This window comes from Spea bombifrons, chromosome 3 (assembly GCF_027358695.1).
Source record: "Spea bombifrons isolate aSpeBom1 chromosome 3, aSpeBom1.2.pri, whole genome shotgun sequence".
NCBI lineage: Eukaryota > Metazoa > Chordata > Amphibia > Anura > Pelobatidae > Spea > Spea bombifrons.
In genome coordinates, this window is record NC_071089.1 from 65,698,044 (window position 1) to 65,713,360 (window position 15,317).

Consider the following 15,317-nt stretch of genomic DNA (forward strand, 5'->3'; position numbering starts at 1 on the left):
GTAAATAGCTTTCTGAGGTCAATTTTGAGTTAACTGTGCATAAAATGTATTTATTATGTGAAGATTTCACTTTGATTTTAAAATATAGTTACAAAACAATACACATTTTTGTCGGGATCTCTGTTTTCACGTTATTATTATTATTATTTTTTTTTAAATAATATCCTATAATAATAGGATATCATCATTTAAGGTAGCCAGAAGATATAATTTTATATTTCAAGACATTTTGGGGGAGCCAGTGGGATGGCCACTTGGGTAATTATGGAAAAGTCTACTATCAAAGCTCCAATCTGTCTCTTTCCTAAAATATTTTATTTTTTACTTCAAATCTGTTTAAATTCTGTTTAAAATCTTATGATCACCCCAAGAAAAGTGGCATTTCCAAAAATAAAACATAAAAAGCTAAAATCTTGTGTTACCCCATAACAGTGAATCTTAGAGGTAGGCTCTATGCCTCTCCCGGGGGCTTTTCCTTAATTAACCTCCCATCTTGCTGCACCCAGGGAGGAAGAAGATGGCATGTAGGTGGATTGCTGGAGTTCCAGCTCATAGTAACAACTTGCAATGAACTCTGGGGTTAAAATCCTTTTAAAGTTGAGCATTGTTTATGTAAGTTTAAGGTGGGCTTTAGCTGAACTTACTTGAGTTTGCAAAATAATACAAACTCACCTGCACTAGTATTTTTAGTGATTAGATCCTAATGAGATGTAGAAAGACATCAGATATATAGATATATCAAGATGAAAAAACTGAGGAAGGAGTAGAAAATATATCAGATTACTTTAAGATGAATGAGGTACCAAACTGAATAAAGGGACACAACACTTTTTGGCATCCAATAGAAAAAATGCCTTTCGTGTACTTAACTTAACCAGTAACCGATACATACAGAGAACATGTTTCACGCGCCCTGTCCAAAACACATTTACATTAAAAAAATTCATGGAATAGCTATAAAAGGTGCAGGGAAAACATCCATCGTCACAGAAATTCCTTAGTAAGTCACTTAATCATAATATTTTAAGTAGCATATATATAAAACACTCAGGAAAACTTCACGTGGTCACCCAAAATGTTTAAATGAGACAAGCTCAGGGGCAATCTCACCCTTGCCAGCCTTTCCATGGTGACTAGTGCACACCTCTTGTCAGATAGCATAATCTAGCATGCTTTCAATTGACCCCTTCCAGCATCTGCCCAACTCAATGGCCTGCTAGTCTGCTATCTTCAAAAAGTAAATGTGGCAGAGCCAAGGAGCTCTGCTTAGTGTTTCAAATAGCATCCCTCCGAAGAGCCTTGGGGGACTCTCAGAGTTCAACTGCAAAAGCTGTCCTTTCAAAAAATGATATGACTTTAAATGGTCAGATGAATAAAGGGCAGAAATGTTTTGTAAGTGGAGATGAAGAAAATCTTTTTGACCCATGATAGGATGGTTTGCTTTGTACAACTGTATATATTACTTTTTTTCACTAGAACAATTCCAATATTATTGGTACAAGAGAAAAACGGTGATATCAAGCTGATGTGTTTCATACATAAATTCTGTTGTGCCCCCTTTGTTTCAGACACTGTGCAGAGTAGTCTTTTCTGTCACTTTTTCTTTCAGAAACGCAGTCTTCAAGGCACCCTCATTTGCATGCAGTGGAATTACAAGTATTAAAACTTTCCATTCAGGGAAAAAGTGAAATATTTAAGCATGCAAGATGGACAAAATCATACTCCCTTCTTCAATTACCAACTAAAATTACTGTTCAAATTGGATGGTAGGATTTATTGTACATGAAAAAGAAACTTACTAAAGATTGAATACTAGACTGCAGGGATTGATGCTACAGCTGTCTGAGATCAGATACCTGCTCTTATTAATATGCAACTGCACGCAAAAAGGACAGCTTTTGAGACTCATTTTTTTTCTTCAGTCTTTGCAAATTTACAATTAATTCATGTTCGGAATTGTAACATGTATGCCAGTAGATTTGATGGAAAGAAAGGAAAATTAAAACCATTATTGTCAATTTTGACATCGAATATTGTCTACAAAATTGGGAATTAACGTAAAATGTTATCACTACTCTCCACCGAAACAGATTCTAAGAATGCTATACTACATTTACCCTATGTTTTATCATAGCATAATCAGGCCAGTTCCAGTTAAAGGAACAGGTCCATGTCATTAGAGTTTTGTTTTTGCGCATGTGTTCTGTAATTCTGCATTTATGTTATTACTGTGTGTTGCCCAAACATTTAGTGTTTCTTTCAAAGGGCATTCTTTTGTTTTATCCAGTTTGTGATCCATTTCTAGACAAGTCGGCCCAAGCTAGATGCTGGTGGATAAGTGTTAAAAGTTAAATAGCCCTTAGCAAATACATGTGGTTTTAAATGCTTGTAGACTATATATGAAGTCCATATAGATGAGAGTCCACAATATATTGCAACAAAAATGGGGAAATATCGGCTATGTTAAATAGTATTGTTACATAAATTAGTTGATACAATAATATTTTCTTGATTTTATGATTGAAAATATGATCAGATTTTTTTCAAGAATGCCATTTTTTAATAATTGATCATTATTTTATTAGCTAGCAACACAGACCTGCACACATTTATAGATAAATCCTGACAAATGTGAATTTGAAAGATATGTTTAACAGCAATCTAAATTGTCCTAAAATATTAAACCACAAATACCATATTTGTCAAGGCACAAGAAGAACAGCACAAAAGTAAACATTTGAAGCTCTCAGCGGAGCATTTCCATAAAATAATTCATGCTTATTCTGAATGTTCTTATCGTATGGCATCTTGATAAGTAAAGCTCCAGATTGTCTTCCTGGAAAACATTCAATTGAAAAGACCTCCATTGTCATTCTGGAATCCGTTCAAGTGGGTGAAGAACATGCAACCTGACAGAACTCACTCATTTATCTAACAGTACCTCTGACCTGTGACATTCAGTAAAGATTCCTACCCAACACAAGATATTGGCAACCAGTTAGTACTATACTTTACACCGCTACATTGAATCACAGTAGGATGTTGAAAATGTCAAATTCTTGGCTTTTCGGTAAACAATCTGTTCTGTTATTAACAGAATGTTCTTAAAACTAGATCACATTTCCAGGTTATACTGGAAGTCTAGTTTAATAGCATTTTTGTAATACCAGCTACATTTAGACTTAAACACTGTTTTTGATATGAATGATGTATTTGTTAATGATCCCCATGGCCCTTAATTTACAGAGGCCTTTCCATGCACCAATTTTGTCCACTGTCTACTAAGTGCCTATTGCCTACCTGTGTCAATTTTTTTCAAAACATTAACGTTTGCTCATTTCCCTGACATCTACTTACAAAGTTGACTTTCTTATCTAATCCTTGTACTTCAAATGAATTGTTTTGACACGTGAAAAATTAAATCGGAGCGTATTTTTAATGTTCGAAGTCAAAGGAATAGTTTTTTTTAACACTACTTGATTAATTAGATTGATTAAATTAATTTCATTGATTAATTACACCCAGTTGTAATTAAGAGTGAAAACTTGCTGAAACAATGTTATCTTGGTAACTCAAATGCGATTTTTTAAAGCACATATAAAATTTGAACTAAAAACTGAATTAATTATATGAATTTACAAATTGTGTCAAATGAGTGCCAATTATAATGAGCACTGTTTTTAATTGGTAACATGTTATAATATGTATTGCAGGTGTGAGCTCAAACTAGGTCTGCCTTGGCTCAACGCTAAAAGCAAACTAACACATGACTTGTATATCCAAAAAAACATTACTACTTAATGGAGGCTAGATGCAATTTCATCTCAACACATTCACTAGTAGATATATTTGGTACTCATTATCTAAAAAAACAAACCATTTTAATAGGTTATTTTATTTTAATTGATTTCCAATTCTTCAAAGAGTAACAAAATATCAACTTCCAGTACTATTTGCTGAGATGAAAACATAATAGGAAGTTGGCGATTTGTGCAGGTGTATGGCTTTCTAGGGTACTCTTTAAGTTTGTTAGTGACCATATTTACCCTCAACATTCATTCTTACACCAACATGAAGACAATAGGAGGGAAAAAAATACAGAAAGAGGAGCGCACAACCTAAAAAGCTTAAAAGGCATACACATTCAGATTCCTGGATTGCTGCTAGAAAAATAAAGACCAATAAGTACACAAAACAAAGCACAAATTCAGCAAAAACACTCAAAAAGGCATAAATATTGTGAATTCTGTCACACTATATGGCCATATATTGTTTAGCCCATCAATTCATCAAAATACCCTAAATTTTTGTGACCAAACTTTAGGATTGAGCAGCCCCACCTGCCATACAGATGCCTCTTTAAGGCTAGGTTTCCACTTGGGTTTTTGTCCTGCGTTTTTTTCTTGATGAAAAACGCCAGGAAAAACGCCAAGAAAACTGCCACTGCATTTACCTGCGTTTTGGCGTTTTTCTGGAGTTTTTTTCTGGCGTTTTAGCCTTTCTGTGGAAATTGCTTTTTTTGACCTTAGGCAGTTTTTCCAGCCTTTACAAGTTAGATGTTTCACCCAGCTAAAAGGGATTAGGATAAATGGCAAGTATCTGCCCTCTCCTGATGTCATTTTCTTGGTAGAGTTCTACTTAAACACGCCCCGGCGGACCCTTTTGTCTCTTTTCTGTGGTTTGTAAGGCATGCTTTATTCCGAATGTCTGCTCCTCTAGGAGCACCAAATGATGGTGCAAATTGTTTGTTGTTGCTTTTGGCAGGCAGGATAGAGTTGGGTATGTTTGTTTGTAATGGCATGTTTGTTCCCAATGGTGTAAAATTCAATATAAACTTTGTTTTGTGTGAAACTGTTTGTTTTCAGCCTATTTCTCGTAGGACACACAGATACCGGGTCCATCCTCTGCATTGTAACTGTGGAAAAAAACGCCATAAAAAACGCCAAGGCAAAAAACCCACATGGCTTTTTCATGGCGTTTTTTCTCTCCCATTTACTTCTATTGGAGAAAAACGCCAAGATTTCCTTGCAAAAAACGCCAGAGTGTCAACATGCTGCGATTCTGAAAAACTGCCACAGAGCCCAAAAAAGCTGAAAAACGCCAAAGAGGACTGAAAAAACGCCAAACAGAAAAACGCCAAGTGGAAATGGCATTGTGCGATTTCCTATTGAAGAACAGCTAACATCTGGCCGCAGCGTTTTTTCACTAAAAAAACGCCGTGTGGCTAAATTGGCATTTTTATGGGCGTTTTTAGCAAAAAAAAAACCAGGTGGAAACCTAGCCTTATGGTGTCCAGAGAAGCCTTTAAATTGCATGAGAGTCTCATTGGGTTAAAAATGCAGTGCAGTCCCACTGATTTAGCTCCTTGGTAAGCAATATTGCCATGAAAAATAACATATGACTTGCCAAACTTGCAGTATTTTGACATGCGGGATAGGCAATATAAGGCCATAAAGTGTTTTTGTGAATGGTATTCAATCAGAGTATACACTGAATTCTTCTTTGTTTTATGAAGACAATGGGAGTATCGATGAAGCCTTTTGTGTTAGCCAAGCTGAGCTACTTTTTTAAGACAGCTTAGGCAGCGTAGAAGAGATATAACTGATGTTGAACGCGTGATCCCATTTAAGCTAGATAGAATCATCTACACAAAAGGAAAAGTAAAACTGATAGTCTAAACACTTTGTCTTGTTACTCTTATATTGCAACTATCATCAGGACCTCCAACAGTGCGCGTTTCACACTATTATTAGAAGGTACAATAGGAGTCTCCATTATTCTAAAAGGTACGCTGCTGCAAGAAATACCCACTTGTGCTCATTTAAAAATGTCTTCGAAACAAGTAAGATGAAGTTTTATGGACCATTTTCAGATTTTATATATAAAACTAAATATACATAGTCTCTTATTCCAGAAAAAAAATAATACACTGATTTAATAATGCATCCTACATTTGGATGGTTTGTTTGTACATAACATTTGTAATGGAGCTATACACAGGCAAACCAGTTTTTGCTGAAGAAGCTATTGTAGTCCACTGTGCATCCTGCTAAAAGTTTCCATGGAAGGAGTGCATGGGATGGCATTATTAGCTTATTAGCTTATTTCCATCATTGGACATGCTGCCTGTGGTTGTTTGTCATGCCATATGCCACTAAATAACAAGGCATTGAACTATAATTTTAAAGACCAGTGCTGAGGGACGGGTCTAAATATGGAGTAATCACTATGGAAACCAATGGAATTTAGTCCTGTACACCAGAATAGCACCAGAAAAGCTCAGTTATTATGAAACAAAAACACAAAGCCAAACATGACATTTAAGCTTGACAATTTTATGACATAATGATTTACTATGCCATAGAAATGTCTTACTTTGTTGCCCCAAATTCTATAAAATGTTGTAAAATACTTTTAATGAAAATAAGAAGACGTAGGGCCGATTAGATCTCTGATCAGCACTATTTGGTCAAACAGAGAAATAGCTATTTCATGCTACATTGATTTTTATCCTCTGGAGAAATAGATGGATAGCACCAATTTAGCAGAAGAGAGAATAAATCAAACAAAGAAAGTATTGTTCTAGAAGTGTAAATAACCAAATAAATAGTACAATGATTGTTATTGTAAAATGTCATTCTCTAAACTTAATGGAAAAGTAACATCTCACAGGCATAGCTATAAGTCATTACGGCAAACAAGGAGATTTGCTCTAGATCATATTGGTAATCAGAACATAAAAAATGTATTTATTTTCTAAGGAAGTTAAAATAAGGGATTTTATTGCTGTAGTATCCATTTGGGAAAAGGAATTCTGAAGCACTATTGTGTGGCAAAAAAAAAGAAAACAAAAACAAGCAATATAGGTGCCATAGAGAAATAGCAAAAAAAAGGCAATGAATCATGGGAAAGAACACACATTGGTTGGAAAATGGCCCTGCATTTATTTATTTTTTAGACATGCACCCTACAACCTATTGTTACTACTATTGCTGCACCCAAGAGGTCTGGAGCTACATAGGTGGCTTGTATAAGTAAGTCCACAATACCGCATGTGACTAAATGAACGTGTATAAGCCTATACCCATTACATTCATTGTATTATTTTTGTATATTTTTTTGTGAGAAACACAGAAATACAAAAGCAACAAAGTCCAAAAAGTCATTTTAACACTTCATTTATTGTAATTTGTAAGATAAATTATTATTTAAATTGCGTAACAAGAAATATATTGAGGCAATTCCAATGAATTCTGAAAATCCACTTCTTAATGCAGCATGAGTCTAAAATGTAAATACGATTTTGAATAAGTTAGTCACACTGTAGGTGATTTCCATGGCAATATAAATTCTGCTGAAACAGGCAAAGAAGAGAGAAAATGAATCAAAGTAAGATACATTTGCAATATGGCTTGTACCTATCATTTTATTTGCTGTGGACAATGTAAATTCCAACAAGAGAATGTAGATAATTGCATCTGTAAGATACCACAAATCACAGAACGTTATGAAATCCAGAGAATGCTAGTCTTGGAGCTGTAGTGAAAAAAAAAAACCAAAACATTAAAGGCATGTTATGAATTCAAATAACACAGTAATAATATAATAAATTATATATTATAACATTTAGGACAGACACATATAAATCCACCAGATGTATGCCAAACTAAAAAAATTGCTGAAAAATTATATTGTTTGGCAAAACTATATATTTTTAAGTTATTTATCACTAGAGTTGATCATAATATAACTAATCATAGCAATGATTTTATTTTTAAAAAACTTTTTAAAGAAAACTTTACTTTTTTCAATCTCTTCAATCTGTATTTAAAGCATCAGCCTTGAATTACAATACCTGCATTAGCAAACATGCCGTCACATTCTGCCAAATAAACCTACACAGACCACCTGTGTGACAACCTGTGACCAGTATAGATCAACCATGTTTGTAGACTATTGCTTCCAACATTTCTCAACTATATGTAATCCTTCGTACCACTTTTTCCAGTACAGCCAGAAACTTTAACAGATATTGCTTGAGAAAGATCAGATTTGGGTGGGCCAGGAAAAATGAGAAATGATTAGATGGTTGCAGATGCAGATATTATAAAATTGCATGTTGGAAAAATTGTGTGAACATTTTGGAATTACCTGGATTTCTGCATATGTTGGTCACAACAATAGACAAACACAGTCTGCTTCAACTAATAATACAAAAGTCTACATTTTATGTTATCATGTCTTTAGTGAACACACTGTGTAAACATTCCCGAGGTAGGGTAGAAAATGTATGTGAACCATTGGATTTAATAATAGTTGACCGTTTTTTCCCACCTACAAAGCTGCGGCTTTGGCAATTTTTTTGTAATAAACATTTCTGCACTTTAAACTGTTGGTGTGGATCCTCTACAAATGTTACTTACTGTAGACTTTTCATAGGCTGAAACAGCGTTAGCAGTCATTGGGGAAGTTTTATGTATAATAGGGACAATATAATGTATATTGTCCCTATTATACATAAAACTTCCCCAGTGCAATAATGTGGCAACTTTAATTCCCTTTAATAGGCTTGTGGGAGGCAATTGTTGGCATACCTGGCAACCAATGATATACTTAGGTTGGGTGCCTGACTCAGGGCAGCACTCCAGTTACTCTTCATTCACTACTTTACATCATAAATGTCTCAGCCTCTTTTCTGACTATTACATCATGGTGAATCTGCAACTAGCAGTTCGATACAATGTATGGGTTTGGCTTCCCACAGCTGTACTAGCTTTACCACCAAGATTATGGCAGTGGCTTACTACATCTTGTATCTTCCCACATTTCAAATTTAGATCCAACTTTATACATACATTGAAACCATCTTTATCAACATGAAAGTGAAATTTCTTGAAGACAGAAATTGTGGGTAGAAATCCAGAACCATATAGTGGTACACAAAGCAAGGTCCATTAAGACATTATGAGTTTGGTGTGGAAGAACTTGACCGGCCTGCACAGAGCCCTGACCTCAACCCTTGGGATGAACTGGAACAGAGATTGCTAGCCAGACCTTCTCGACCATCATCAGTGCCTGACCTCACGGATGCTGTACTGGATGAAAGGGCAAAAATTCTCACAGAAACACTCCAAACTCCTGTGGAAAACTTTCCCAAAAAAGTGGAAGCTGTTATAGCTGCAAAGAGGGGAACCAACTACATATTAATGTCTATGCATTCACAATGCAATGTCATCAAAGTCTCTGTTGGTGTAATGGTCAGGTGTCCCAATACTTTTGTCTTTTTTGGTTTACTTCTTGGTTTACTTCTGATAATACATGATATAATTCCATCTGCTTTTAGAAAGGTTTTAGTACCTTTAGGACATGTAGTACAACAGGCAATGTCAAATACAAATAACATGAACTGGACATGTGTAGTTTTACCATCAGAAAAGTTTCTATGATCATTTTTAATATTTTCAAATATTTTCCTTGCTTTCATTTTATTTCTGATATTGTTCTTATTCACCTTACACACTCTTCTGGCATTATTACATTGAGAGCAAGTGTTATTCAGAACTTAGCTGAAACCAGGTGGACACATTTCTGTAAAGTCTAGAATGGTCAGCTACAGTGAAATCTTATATTGATGGCCATAAAGGTTAGGAGGTAGAACATTTATATATTAATCTTCTCCTCCTTACTTTATGAAAGGTCAACTGCACATAATGAACGTACTTCAGTACATGCCTGAAACATCTGCATGTGGTGAATCTTAGGCTGAAATACAGAAATGTTGGTAAAACATGTGGTTTGAGGAGATGTGTGTTCAGGGTCATACCTCCTATGGCAACGAACACTTGCTTTTTCCAAAGATCAATGCACACAGCTTGTAATATGTAACAACAGCTGTACTTGATTACATTATCCCCACTCATTTTCAAGCTGTCAGGAATGTCAAATACGAAGTAAGTTATGCCTTTTTTTTAGATGATCTTTTTTTTTATACTCAGCCTTCTAAGATGGGGTCATTATTAGTACAAACTCTTCTTTAAAACCGCTTCTTGATATTTTCTAACCTAGGTGTGGCTTCTTCAGTAAATCCTGGTGATGTGTAAATAAGAGAAATAATTTTTTGTAAGGTCTCCTGTATATGCTGTTTGCACGGTTCTTGTTCCTGGTCTTAGGTATGTGTGAACATGTAAAGCCGAGAACATTAGTTAAGAAATGTTGATCCCTTACTGAATATGTGAATAACTGTTGGCCCTATATAATGTATATGTGTGCATTCTGGTTTGCTTTAAACATAGCTATGACTGATGGTGTGGGCTCTCCACAACCAATACTTACTGTAGACCTACTGGAGACTATGGTCATAAACAGTGTTAGCAATCGTGAAGGGACTATTATACATTTTAGATGACAATGTACTTAATAAGGTAGAGTCTTTAATTATCTGAAAGAGGCTGGGGTGATAACTGGCATAACTGGGAACCACTGGTATATTTAGGTTAGGCACTGCACTAGGACTGGCCCAGGTAAAAACTTCAACCACTCATAATGACTTACATCTGCCCTCTGCATCAGAAGGCTGTGTGTCTCTGGATAAAGATACTATGGCATCTGTGCCAACTAGACACAGACTTTCATATAAAATAATTTATTTCTTAAACCAGACTCTTGAGCAACATTATAATTGGAAGCCTGTTTGCCCAAGAAGACAATCCCTCAGGAACCCTTGGGAAGTTATGATAACTGATGAGTCAAACAGATTTACAGGAGATGATGGTCAAAATCAGGGTTAGAGTTGATGCCACAAAGTGAAAAGCCAAAGACTCAGTCTGCCAGTACAATGCACCAGATGGTAATAGAGATAGTTGAGTCAACATTGAGACTAAGAGTTAGGAGACACAATAATAGCCTGGACAAGTAAGGGTCAGGTAAGATCAGATAGGCTGGCAGTAACTGGTGATGGGCATGGAATAAATAGTAGGCAAGGCGCTAAGAGCAGGTAGAAAATTAAATTGCAATTAGGGTAACTTAACAAACATAAGGGCACCTTGTAGGAAGCTTCAGGTTACTTGATTACCCTAACAAAGCATTAAATATGATCCAGGTAGAATTAGAGCAGATACCTTAAAAAGGCCTAACCAATCCCACTCTGAGTTACTGGAGGTCGCAATATGACTCACCACCTAAGAGCCAGACAAAGAATCCTTGTAAGTGGCTGGACCACTTACTATTATACTGTACGTGATATACACTGCTCTTAGGATAATATTACTTATGAAGACATAATTTGAAACTGAACCTAATTAAAAAAGATTCAAACATTTTTATATATTATTATCTTAGATTTTAGCATTGCATTTAATATATTGTATGAAAACAATTACATAGGATTCCATTACAAATCCAAAACCAACAAGTAATGGAACTAACTTAACTATTCAATTTATTAAGACAAAGTATGAATAAAGTGAATAGTTGGTATTTTGTATGTGGCTGAATTTCCCCATGCAATGGAACTATCCTGTAGATATCTAATAGTCATTCAAATAGGATTGGAAGTCAGATGTACATGGATGTGGCAGGCACAGCGGGGAATACCATGTATTTTATCACAAGCACACTTTCTGTGGTATCTTGTTCTGTTAGAGTAACCAAGCCACGTATTTATAGCTATCCTAGAACTAGGATCAATATACAAGCACACATGTTTTTATATCATGGAAGAAGCCAGATATTCCTGAATATCCTAATGTGCGGAAAATATTCACCCGCTGCCAGCTGAAAAAAAGATTTACTTGTACTAACTTGCAATGATTGCATTTTATGTAAAAACTAAAGACACAAACCATATTTGTAGACTTGTTATACTTAATATATCTATATCTATATAAGGCACAGCAATTCTAAAAATCGAAGGCTTGACTTCCCATTTTGTTAACTCATATAGCTTGTGATCTTTTCCAATTTACAATATACATTACATTCACAGTAGGCTTATGGTTTACACTTTTTATAAAACTTTCTAAAAAAAAAGAAATTATTTTTATCATTGTCATTATTTTTCTTTTCCATGAAACATATTATTTAACTAATTGAATACCGCGGTAATAGCATCATCTCCATGGGAGACAGGACAATTAATAGTTGCATATTAAAGAATGGTGAACGTTCTTACCTGAATTGTAAAGCATTATAATTTCAAGTAACTCTTCCTTTCTGGATCTGACAACCACACCTCTGATATTCTTTAATGCTGAAGTGTTGATTAAAAAATATGGACATTGTTTTGGATGCCATATTATCTAAAATTCCAGCAAAAAAAAAATAAACCTATCTTTCTATCACTCTGTTTCTCTATCTGGGAATGCATCCTATCATTTTGCAATGTGTGCCATTTTCTTTGCATTTTTTCATTACTATTAAACCTATCTTTTCACCTTATAGTTGGAATACTGGATTTCCAAGCATTGAAATCCACACAAAAAAATAATTTATTAAGACAGCTTTACCTAAAATCCTTGAACAAATAGTTTTAGCTCTATGCAAAACACAGTCCCTGCCCCTCGATAAAATCCCACTTTCCAAATGCCCACATAATAAAGTTTGTAAACATTTCAGTCTATTATGTGGCTTTAAAAATTGCTGTTGGTTGCCATTAGTTTTTCTTAAGTCCTCCAAAAATATTCCTGCCTATTATGTCATTTCAAACCATTCCAATGAGTAAAAAAAAAACCCTTTTTCTAGTTCTAGATTTTTCGTTTTTATCTGATTTTTTTTTGGTCTTTGGCTTTATGTTTGCTACAAGCCTAGTCAACTCAAAAGAGATATTCTTTTTGTCAAGTATTGATCTCTGTTGCTCTTGCAAATCCTTTAGTATTGGCTTTTAGGATTACTATAATGCTGTAATCATTCCTGTTTAACATTCAGATTCGTGGAGGACTTTAAGACTCTAACATCAAAAGAAAATAAATGCCCTTGAAGCAATCAATTTCTATAAATTATATATGAATGCTTAGGGTCTATTCTTATCTATTAGATCATTTTCTTAATTGGAAAGACAATGAAAACAATTAAATAAAATAATGTTACAATAAATTGGAATTAAAAAAAATGGTATGGTGTTTCTCTAGAGTACATGTTCTCAACAATGGTTCACAACCACCTCCCAGGGTTTTGGTGTTACTGTGTAACTAATGCTGGGAAAATATATACACAGAAATAGTTTTTTAATTAACCACATTTAGAGAATTATATTTAGAGAGACCTCTGAGCTTCCAAAAGCTTATCTAACTTTACATCTATGGTGGCTCAATAAACGGTATCAGCTTAGACTTTGTTAGAGGACATTGAAGAGAAACTGAGGGGCCCCCGATGTTATGGCAACCATGAGATTGTATGATGCATCTACACAGTTCTCTCTGAGTGTTTTATTGTACTATAAAGGACTTGAAAGAGCTTATCGGAGAATGTCACAGTTGTTGTTGAGTCGTTTGGGACAGTGATTTAACCTGTATGTGAAAATAATCCTGTACAAAAACCTTGGATAATAAAACTGAGCAATCCTGGATGTTTTACTAGGATAGCATATTAATGGTGTATTTGTCACCACTTGCAAATTGCTCTGGTGCTACCACGATAACGATACTTCCTACCATGGCTAGTTGGCTACTGATCAAGTTCAAAACATGGCACCCATGCTGCTTTAACTTACTTTTTATGCCATCCAGTTGTTCAAATATAACATCACTCAGATTACATGCCTGTGAAGAAGATAGTAAACTAAATTATTACAGAGTGAAGCAAAAAACTGAAGCAAAAATGTCCCTTACATATCCCTTTTACATATTAAGCCTGTAAGTGCAGGTCTGATCTTTCTGGTCTCTGTTTAGCCTAACACATTTTGAAGATGAACACATTCGTCAAAGGCAGTTCATTAACGCACTAACAATATTTATAGTTCATTATCAGGTCTTAGCATGTATAATTTATTCTGATATTTCTCATTAAATCTGTTTCTTTACTGTTTCTTCTTAATTACTGTACTTAAGTTGCAGCTTCATTTATTGCATGATTCGCTAGATACGAACTGCCTTCTTGACATCTAGTTAGCATTAATTGGTCTATAAATACTGCATTAAGCATGATGAACTTTCACGTGGAAAGATACATTAAGTATAAATATCCCCGTCTCCCAATGTTTTAGCGGTGATACTTGGATGCTCCTAGTTTCTTGTAAATCTGCATGACAAATGGCTGAGATGTCTGCATTCTTTAGAGTATCAATTCAAAATGGGAATATGAAAAACCCCAAGTGTAATAACATGCTTCTGTTAGGAATACAGTAAGTTTTTCAACCTGTCAAAATAATCCTTCACCTTCTCTAAATCAGTTCTACATTAAGACTTACTATTCCAACATAGTGAACTAGATTATAACATTTCAAAATCTAACTAATTCCTCACTAACGAAACCCCACACTAAGTACACAATATAAACTAAACCACAAGTATGTTTTTTAAATAACCATTTAGGGTCTATTTAAAAAAAACTTTAAAAAAATGTTTAAAAAACTTGGGCCAGGGGAAGACTGTTTTCTGGCTATTCTCTGTCCTTCAAGTATTGCCTTTGTGTGTGATTGGCTGTAGAAGTAATCACTTGAACGGAAGAGCAGGGGATCTGCTGTAGAGTGACCACTTGGGTCATAGAATGGCCAGTAACAGTGGTGCATGTATCTAGGGACATCTTTTTATGACGTACCTGGTATGTCATTGCTCTCAAAGGGATTAAAGTGAGCAGACTTGCTGTCAAATTCAGTTTCAAACTAAAAAGGCCTAAATTATTTATTAGAGAAATATTGTTGTACACGATTAACACGTTCTAGTTTACCTTGATAACGTTAAATATATACGTTATAACTGCTGTAATATGTTGTGATCTTAGCTCTCCGAGACCCTGCATTAAGAGATTTATGTGTCAGGAAAGACAAACCTTAGCAGCAATGGTAATCAATTCCAGGAGCTGTGGACAGATATAATTTAGTGTGATGTGATAAGAGTATCAGGTTTTGTGAGTTTTAGTACGTTATTATTGTTATAGGAGAATTTTCCTCTATAGAGTATTGGAAAATGATCATCCGTATTTAGCAGCAATTGTCTCTCTCTGTTTAGTAGGTCATTTTGGTCCATCTTTTTAATTATACCTCAATAAAAGTTTTAATCACTCATTTCCCAAAGGTATAAAAACATCCGTGTTGTTACAAAAAGATGGGGCTCTCTTTGTTGGTGAGTACTATTCTTGTAAATGGAAACTAGAATTATAGAATA